Source organism: Miniopterus schreibersii, assembly GCF_964146895.1.
Source record: "Miniopterus schreibersii genome assembly, chromosome: 16".
NCBI lineage: Eukaryota > Metazoa > Chordata > Mammalia > Chiroptera > Miniopteridae > Miniopterus > Miniopterus schreibersii.
This window is the reverse complement of record NC_138116.1, coordinates 29,787,835-29,796,745: the sequence shown is the minus strand read 5'-3', so window position 1 is coordinate 29,796,745 and position 8,911 is coordinate 29,787,835. Positions and strand designations below refer to the sequence as shown.

Sequence of the window (8,911 nt, the reverse complement as noted above, 5' to 3'; positions counted from 1 at the left end):
TTTCTCTCTCTCTTCCTCTCTCTCTTTAAAAATCAATAAAACATTTCCTCAGGTGAAGATTAGAAAGTTCTGGAAATGGATATTGGTGATGGTTGCATAACATTGTGAATATGCTTAATTCCACTGAATTTCACACCTAAAAATAAATGGCAAATTTTGTGTTATATGTATTTTGTCACAATTTAAAAGTATCTTTAAAAATTAGCACAGCCTGGCTGGGCGTGGCTCAGCGGTTGAGCATTGACCTAGGACCCAGGAGATCGGGGTTCGATTCCAGGTCAGGGCACATGCCCAGGTTGTGGGCTAGGCAGCCGATCAATGACTCTCTCATCATTGATGTTTCTGTCTGTCTCTCTCCCCTTCCTTTCCTCTCTCTGAAATCAATAAAGATATGTTTTAAAAACAAATAAATAAAATAAAAATTAGCACAGATTTTTAAAAAACTGCCGTCTCCAGTAGGTGTGTCAATCATTGTCTTCTCACTCATATTCCATTGTTAGTGAACTTCTTCATTCCATGTCCCCTAGAAAATAGGACAACTTGATGCAGACTAGACCAGTGAGATTCCTTCTGCCAGCAGTTTGGAATTGAGACGCTGAGAGAATGAGGCAGTTAGTAAATGGTGGATGCTTGAATGAAAGGTGCTGTAGAAGCTAAGACGCGGTTAATCAAAACCATGTGCAAGCTAAACTTTGGCGGATGCACAGAAACTCATCTGCATAGAAAATGCAGACAACAGACCACTCAGACCTATGAGAGGTAGAGAAAAAAGCCTAGTTTACAGCTTTATAGGTTGTTCTGTTCTGAGCTGGTAGTATTTAATTTTATGTGGTGGTATTTGTCTTATACTTCTTCGATATCATGAATCGGTTCACTTATCTCCATTCCCATTGCTATTAGGCCGGACTGGAGCCTCATGTTCTTCCACCTGCATGGTTCCAACGGCCTATTCATTGGTCTCCTTGCTTTTACTCTTGCCCAATCCATTTGCCACATTATAGTCAGAGTGATCTTTAGAAACATGAATTAGATCATGTTACATCTCTGTTTAAAATCCTTAATGGCCTCAATTGCTTTAAAATTAAATCTAAACTTCCTTATATGACAACTACAAATTGAGCCCTGACTTCCTCTCTAATCACATTATATATCATTACCTTCTTTACCCATTATTGTAAACTACTATAGTTTGTGTGTGTTGTTTGTTTGTTTGGGTTTTTTGTTTGTTCGTTTTTGGTACTGTAGTCTACACTCTCACCTGGAATACACTTCCCTAGTTTTGAAGGTTTACTTTTGTATTGTCTTTCCGGTCTCAGCTCATGTCACAACTCAAAGAGGCGTTACTTTAACACGATGGTTCTCAATTCGGGGTAGTTTTGCCCCCCAGAAATTTGGTAATGTCTTAAGACATTTCTGATGTCTTAACAACAGGAGGGGTTATATGTAACTGGCATCTAGTGGAGAGAGCCCAGGGATGCTACTAAATATCCTACAATGCACAGGGCAGCCTCCTGCAAGAAAAATGATCTAGTCCAAAATGACAATAGTGCAGAGGTTAAGAAATCCTACAAATAACACTTTAAATAACACCTATTTTAAGTGATTCTATTTTATTACACTATTTATTTCCTCGACAGCACTTATCATAATCTGAATTTCTTCTATTTATTTGTTTGTTTGTTACTTCTCTGCACATCCTACTAAAACATCAGCTCCATGAAGTCAAGATTCTTATTTGCCTGGTTCACTGCTGATTAATGAATGAATGAATTTCATGCACCTGTAACAACTCAGTACTATACTTTTCCTCTAATTTAAAGTTTCGTAATACAAATTAGTCTAATTCATTCCCAACAAAGCATCTGCTTTTATTCATTACTTCAGCCAATATTTCTTGAGCACTATGTGCCAAGCAATGAGCTAGGTGGTGAGTATGTAATAGGGAACAAGACATGGCCCTTGGTATCAAAAAGCTTATAAGTCAAGGGTTAGTTGGGAAGGGATACATGTAAACAAAAAGGCCACATAGAGTTTGGAGTGCTATGGGGAACCAAAGAGAATATACAAGGGGCTTACTCTCTTCCATGGGGGTGTGGGGGAATGAGAGATACACACAGATAGCTCCAAACACCAGAACACAAATAAGAAAAGCAAGATTTCTACTAGCTGTGGAAATCAGAGAAGTCTTTTTGTGGAAGGGGTGCTGTTTGATCTGAGACATCTAAGAAGACGAATGAGAGTTTGATAAAATAGGAGGAAAGGGAGAGAAGGGGAAAGGACATTCCAGGCAGAGAGAACAGCAAGAGCCAAGGCGCAAACGTGTGTGTGCCAGGAACAAGTAGACGTGTTTGGCTATAGCACAGGCGGCCAGCGGGAGCTTAGGCTGGAAAGGGGACGCCGGGTCCAAACTGGGTCAGTTGGATATGAATATAAATGGTTTGAGCCTTGCCCACATTTCCTACGATTGAGAGCAGCGCCTCCCGCATGCACACTTGGGAAAGGGAAGTTTAGAGAAATCTGGTGGTCACAAGAACTTCATTGCTGTGACTGTCTGGATTTTAGAGAGCTCCCTGGCTTACCACGCCTCTCAGGAGCTTGGTATGATGACCCTGGTGAAGGGACAGAGCTCCTGGCACATAATAGGGACACTTCCTATCTCCGGGTGTGGGCAAACAATGCATTGCCAGATTTGATTTGATTTTTTTTTGGGGGGGAGCATAAGATAGTTCAAAAAAGAGTACTTTTCCTTTCATTTCGAACTATGATAGGAATGGGTGCACACTAATGAGGAGGAAGCAGGAGAGGGACCGACACACGGGAAGAATAGGCCAGTTCGTTTGAGAGACAAGCTATGTTGAAGTATTTGTTTGGAAAATTCCAGTTGCCATAGCAATTGGATGCTGCTCTTTCCACCGGTCCGCCTTTTCATCCTTTGCATGGTCTTTAGAGAAGTGATTTCCAAGGCAGATGTAGTCCTTGCTGTTTATCTTGAAGGCTTTGGAACATTTCTTTTCACCTGATTTTCCTTTTCCCTTTTACAGTCCAAATCCAGCCATCCGTCTGGGAATGACTGGATGGGGCTGGCAGCAGGATTTTAGGATTAGAGAGGAGTTTCACCAAGCCGGATCCAGATTGAAATGCTCAGCGGTTGTCTTCTCTAGCATCTGAGCATATAAATAAGAAATAAGTATAGGAATTAAGCGTAATACAGAATGGTTTAAAAAAAATGGCAGGTTATAGTATATAGTCAAAATTCTCTGAAACCCGAGGTGCCACTTACCGCCTGATTGGAGGAAACAGTCATGATCATTGAGTATCATACTATTTTATTCCACTGGATCATTGCAACAACCCTACGAGCCAGTCATAGTTAATATTTACTGAGCACTTCCTTTGTGCCAGACACTTCTCAGACCCTGTGTTATCTCAGCTCTCACGAGAGGGCTCTCAGCTCTGTTATATATCTTTACAGCATATAATTATCCTTATTTCAAAACCGAGACAAGAACACTGAGTTAACCCATTATTAAACACGTACTATGTGCCAAGGCCCCGTGCTAAGTACCCGGTATCCATTTTCCCTTGGTAAACCTCTGAAGGAGGCCTGCATTTCACTGAGGGTCAAAAGTTAAATAACTTGCCCAAGTCTCCAGAGCTAAGAAGAGAAAGAAACAGGTTCCAAGCTGGGCTTTCTTATCCCAAAGCTCGTGAGCTGAAACACTCCAAATACTGAGATGGAAGTTCAGAGCGTTGAAGAGACTCGCCCAAGTTTACACAGCCGGCAAGTGGCAAGGCTGATATTTTACTCAAGGTCTCTCCGATTTCAGAACTGAAATGTTGACATTTGGAAGTAAGAGAAATAATGGAAAATAATTGCATTCTCTCATTTGAAGCTAATACTGAAAGCATAGCGTTCTAACTGGGTTCCACTTCACTGTACTCCTTAAATACAGTTCTCCCAGAAGTTAGTTTTTGTAAAGCACTAGCCAGTCTTTGGTGTCTGGCTGCTACACTGTAAACTTATGGGGCAAAGAATTCCTATTCTCAAGGTGTTTGCCACCTATTTAAGGAAACTAGACATTTAAAAATGAAAGAAGAAAGGGAGGAGGAGTGAGAGGCAGGCAGGAAGGGAAGAAGGAAGTGAATGACTGAAAATCATAGTGAGTGAGGGGAGGTAGATGTAGTATTTACTTTTAGCTCCAGCTTCCAGGGCTGGATAGAGGAGATGGACTTTTACTACCTACGTTCTGTAGGTGAGACCAAGATGGATTTTGCCACTAAATGATGAATATTGGAACTCTGCGCTTTTCAAACTTTAAAGTGCGGATGAATCACCTGGAGGATCTTGTTAAATGTAGATTTTGATTCAGTGCATCTAGGGTGGGACCTGAGGCTGTATTTCTGTCGGGGGGGGGCCCCAGAACATGCTGATGTACTGGTGGCTCACACCTTGAAGAGCAAGGTTCTGCTTTAAGCGATGTGATTTATTTTCATTTAAAAATCATGGACACAAATATTTAGAAGGAAAAAACCTAACACATTAAACTATAAGTATTTATATTTACCTTATTATTTAAGAATTGTCATGAGGGTTCGCTTCCCCCAAACTATAATCTCCACTGGCTTGTCAGAGCATCCAGCGTTTTTCAATTTATTAGTTCTCTTTTGGGTTAAAATAGCCTTACTTGAAAGTTTTATTCAAAGGTAAACATAGGGGCCTGCCTGGCCACCTTACTGCTTCCTTGCTTGCCTTCCTGTCCTCTTGACTCCCTCTGTTCCTGAATAATTCAGCCCGAAGCCATTAGGTGGGGCTGAGGGAGGTTGGTGTTCACAGGGAAGAGGGATGAAGGGCAGAGTCAGCTGGGTGCAGGTTGTTGGAGTGTGAGTAGGGTGGGGGGAGTGTTTGCCTGGGGGGGGGGGCATCAAGAATACAGACAATTAATCGCTTTGGAGAACATGGAGGAACTGATTCAATAAGTAAACATTGAGGATATTTCACTGTGGGAGTTACAAATAGGGAAAGAAAGAAAACTAGAATGGCCCTTTAATGTTATATTAAAATTGTACTTATCAGTGTGAACTCATGGCTTAAAATATACTGTATAGAGATAGCTCTCCCCACCACCCAGCACCAGTGGTCTCAGCAACAGCGAAAGCTTCCTAGTTCATCATGCCTAATGACATCTAAGACCCCACTACTGTGCCCTACAGGCACCACATCAAAGCTGTTCATCTCAGTCACAATCCAGAGCAGTACTGAGTATGGCCAGGATACCTACCTGGGCAGCCAGGACAGCAAGACAGAGGTGACAAGCCAGTGGGGCCTGAGCAACTCATTGGTCAGCCTGGACAGCCACCGCCCAGTAGGGCGGAGCCACCCCAGCCTCCAAGGCTCCAGGACCACCCCTGAAACATGCAGCTCTGAAGAGACAATAAGGGATGCTAACCAGCTCTGCATCTCATCCTGAGGCCGTCCCCAAGAGGAAACCGTCATCTAGGGCAGCAATTTTCAAACGTTTTCATCTCATGGCCCTCATAAACTAATTACTAAAATTTTCCGGCACAGCAAAAAAATATATTATGTTTTTTGCCAACCTGACACACAATAAAATAGGTATAATTTAGATTCATTCACACTAGATGACTATTGTTGTGTTGGCTATTGTCATTTTTTTATTTGACCATACAAGGGAAAGGAGGTCAGTGTTCCTGACTAAATAGTCAGGTATTGCATGTTTTAAAAATTCTTGGGCACATGGCTGAAAACTGCTGATCTATAGGAATAAAAGTTGACTACATTCAGCCAGTGCCAAAAGAAGGGCCCAGGCCCCCTACCAAATTCCAGTCCATCGGGGTTCAGGCAGAGGACTACTGGTGAAACAGCACTCCCTCTCTCTCACAGCACGTCCTCCAGACAGGACACGACTCAGATGCCCAGGGTGCCGATGACTTGAGCTGTAAATCATCTAAGAGGTGCCTACTGGACTGTACCCACACCCAGCTCCATCAGCATCGATGCTGGCCCTGGGCAGATCCCCAGGATTGCCCAGATCAAGTGCTACCTCTCCTATGGAGACAAGAGCAACCCTGCCTTAGAGACGTTGCTGCCCCCTCCTGACCCCTGGCTTGAGACCTCCTCCAGCTTTCCAGTAGAACCAGCACAGCCAGGGACCTGTGTGGAGATGGCTACTGGTTCTTGAAGCTACTGTAGGCAGAAATAGGTGCTGCCAGATGGACAGGAGACCAAAGAGAACAACTTCTCTGAGGGGGTCTTAAGAATAGTTCTTAGTGCTGTGGGCAGTGCCCAGCTACTGATGTTCCAGAAATTCCAGCAGGTCCAGAACCTCTGTGAGCAAAACTTGAACTATGACGCCAACCCACGGTCGACAGCCCAGGACCTGGTAGGGTTCTGGGGCCTGCTACAGCTGTCCAGTAAGGACATTAGTGAAGTTTAATGAACTCTACCACCTCAAGTCCAACAGCTAGCAGCTGGTGGACACCCCAGAGAAGAGGAAGGAAGAAAAGGAACCACCCCCTCCAGTCCCAAAGAAGCCAGCCGTGAGCTGCTACAAGGCCTCTGACGGGGACCCGCAGTGTCAGGAAGTCCGAAAGAGACTTCTGGAGGCCAAGCGGGCTGCTTCCATGGGGCAAAACTCAGTCACGGGGAGTGCGGACAGCATTGAGATTTATGTCCCCGAGGCCCAGACCCAGCTCTGAAACCAGGAAGCAAGAAGCAAACAATTTTAAGTTCTATCTAGAGGCCCCGAACCAAGTTTCAAATTGACGCATACAATTTGGCTTTAGAGGCCCCGAACCAAGTTTCAAATTGACGCATACAATTTGGCTTTTTGGGATCCCTCCCAGGTTTATGAAGACTTCACCCCCAAAAAGTCAACAAAAACACAAAACTATAAAACATTTTTTCCCTCTTGCTGGCCATGGTGGACTATGTAGATGGGCTTCGGCAACTCAGCCCAGCCTCCAAACTTTTTACTGGTTCTATCTAATGAGAACTTAAATTAGCTTATTTCCAAGACAATGACAGCCTTAGGGCAGCCTTGGGCACCTGCCCTGGGCCTTCCTTCTTTTCCCAGCTATGCCTGCTCTGACCTCAGAGTTTTCATTCTTATGTTTGGCTTTTCCCTTCAGAGCTCACACAGGGCTCACCATCCTGGCTGGAGGCTTTCTGGTTCTCAGTCGCTTTATGGTTGAGAGCCCAGAGGACAGAGAGATGGCCACGCACCCCCGCCAAGTGCTCATAGTCACAGCAGACATAGGTTCCTTTCAGCAGAAGCAGCCTTCACCTTTCCATCGGCCAGCCCTAGGCAGGGTGGGGCAGGTGACGTACCTCCCTGAGAAGATGCAGAGAGTTTAAGTTTTGGGGGGGAAATGAGATAAAAGCCACAGTTATCACACTCTGTTCTCCTACCTTTTTCTTTTCTCCAGCCCCTTCTTCCTTCAGTGAAATGTATGACTCAGAGGGACTTGCAAGGGACACTCAGGAGAGGGACCCCTTTTATCTATTCCTGGCTGAGCCTGTGTACAGTACCTGAGGGACGAGCAGATGTGTCCGTAGTATGTGTAGATATGCGCCTGGACCTTGGAGGGCATATTTAACAAACACCCATCTGCTCACCCAGGCCCACCAGTGCCAACGCTGGCTCTCGGGGCACCTGGCAGAAGGCGGTTGTGTGAATAGCATATATTTTTACATGTACTATATCCAGGTGTGTGTGTAAGTATGTGTAAAAATATATACCTTGTGTGTAATATATACCTTTTTTGGAGGGATGTTCCCCACCCCCAGCCATGGGTCCATCTGCCCAGCCTCTGAGCTTTTTTTTTTCTGTTCTATTTTTTTTTACCCCAACCATCTTTCCCTCTCCCCTGCCCTTGAGTCACACTCCCAGGGTGTCATGAGCCCTGAGCTGCAATGGCCCAAGCCTACAGGGCTGCATGGGAAGGACAGGGGGAGGGCAAGGCCAACCTGCAATGAGCTCAGTCCAGGAGAGCTGTTCTCTGCTATGTGTAGACTACAGCACTGGGGATGTCCTGGTGTCTGGCACTTACTGCAGGGGGCCCTGAGTGAACCAAGGGCCTGCTCTGGGGCCCCATTCTAGCTTGGCTGCTGTCTGTGACCTTGGACAAGACCTTTGACCCCTATGTGCCTCAACTTTCTCCTCTGTAAAACGGACACAGTCTCTGCCCCTCCCTACATCACAGGCATGTTGTGAGAATAAATAAGGTAACATATTAAATAAATAAATAAATAAATAAATAAATAAATAAATAAGATATAGCTATAGAAATAAAAAGAAATATAGCCCTGCCTGTGTAGCTCAGTTGGTTAGAGTGTTGTTCCCATACGCCAAGTTTGCAGGTTCAGTCCCTGGTAAGGGCACATACAAGAATCAACCAATGATGCATAAATAAATGAAACAACAAATTGATGTCTCTCTCTCTCCTCCCCTTCCTCCCTCTCTCTCAAATCAAGGAAATTAAATTAAATTTTAAACAAAGAAATATAGATGCAAATGCATGTGTATGTGCGTACACACACAATACACACAGTACATACACACAATGTTATACATTGTACACAACACATATATGTACAGAATTTATATATGTATGTATAAAAATTATATATCCCTATATTTATACATATTTAAATATATAGGTATATAGAAAACTATAATTTTTGTATTTTATATATACATATATAAATTCTGTACATATATGTTGTGTACAATATGTAATATTTGTATATTTGTATATATAGATATGTATATAGATATATGTGTCCTTTAGCTTGGGAGCAGCACATAAGTGCCCATATCTTGGTTTCTAAATAGTACTCTCTGTTAAAAGGTATCAGGGATGCTAGGAAAAATAACTTATTCCAAGGCTG

The 8,911-nt window shown here is 43.6% G+C and overlaps 1 pseudogene across 1 annotated transcript; it reads left to right on the top strand.

The window, feature by feature from the left end:
• Positions 1-4,225: 4,225 nt before the first annotated feature.
• Positions 4,226-6,717, top strand: LOC308568825 (disks large-associated protein 4 pseudogene; annotated as a pseudogene). Its single transcript has 3 exons — positions 4,226-4,253; positions 5,212-5,313; positions 5,781-6,717. The product of its transcript is annotated as a disks large-associated protein 4 pseudogene (transcript).
• The last annotated feature ends 2,194 nt before the right edge of the window (positions 6,718-8,911 follow it).